We start from the raw sequence: 973 nt of genomic DNA, 5'->3' as shown, positions 1-973 counted from the left end.
AAAAGGCCCAAAATTTTTTTTTTAAAAAACTTTTTTAAAAATTTTTAAAAAACATTCCCTTTTTTTTTTTTTTTTAAAATTTTTTTTGTTTTTAAAAATTTTTAAAATTTGTTTTTTTTTTTTTTTTTTTTTAAAAAAAATTTTTTTTTTTTTATTTTTTAAAAAATTTTTTTCCCCCAATTTTTTTTAAAAAATTTTTTTTTTTTTTTTTTTTTTTTTTTTTTTTTTTTTTTTTTAAAAAATTTTTTTTTTTTTTTTTTTTAAAAATAAAAAAAAATTAAAAAAAAAAAAAATTTTTTTTTTAAAAAAAAAAAAAAATTTATAATTTTTATTTTTACCCTTAACCATTTTTTTTAAAAAAACCCCCTTTTATTATTATTTTTATTATTTTTTTTTTTTTTTTTTTTTTTTTAATTTAATTTTTCCTTTAAATTTTTTTTTTTAATTTTTTTTTTTTTTTTTTTTTTTTTTTTTAAATTTTTAAAAAAAAAAAAAAAAAAAAATTTTTTTAATAAATTATTTTTTTAAAAAAATTTTTTTTTTTTTTTATTATTTTTTTTTTTTTTTTGGTTTTTGTTTTATTTTATTTTTTTTTTATTTTTTTTTTTTTTTAAATTTTTTTTTTTTTTTCCCCAAATTTTTTTTTTTTTTTTAAAATTTTTTTTTTTAAAAAACCTTTATTTTTTTCCCAAAAGGGTTTTTTTAAAAAAAAAATTTTTTAAAATTTTTTTTTCCCCCCTTTTTTCCCCTTTTTTTAAAAAAAAAAAGGGGTTAAAAAATTTTCCTTTTTTTCCCCTTTTTTTTTTTAAAAACCCCCCATGTTTTTTTTAAAAAAAAAATTTTCCCCCCCCTTTTTTAAAAAAAAATTTTTATAAAGGCCCCCAAAACCCCCGGGGGGTTTTTTTCCCCCCAAAAAAAATTTTTTTGGGGGTTTTTTTTTGGTTTTTTGGGGGTTTTTTTTTGGGGGGTTTTT

Source organism: Penaeus monodon, chromosome 20, assembly GCF_015228065.2.
Source record: "Penaeus monodon isolate SGIC_2016 chromosome 20, NSTDA_Pmon_1, whole genome shotgun sequence".
Taxonomy (NCBI): domain Eukaryota; kingdom Metazoa; phylum Arthropoda; class Malacostraca; order Decapoda; family Penaeidae; genus Penaeus; species Penaeus monodon.
The sequence above is the reverse complement of the archived record's forward strand: the minus strand, read 5'-3'. Positions refer to the sequence as shown.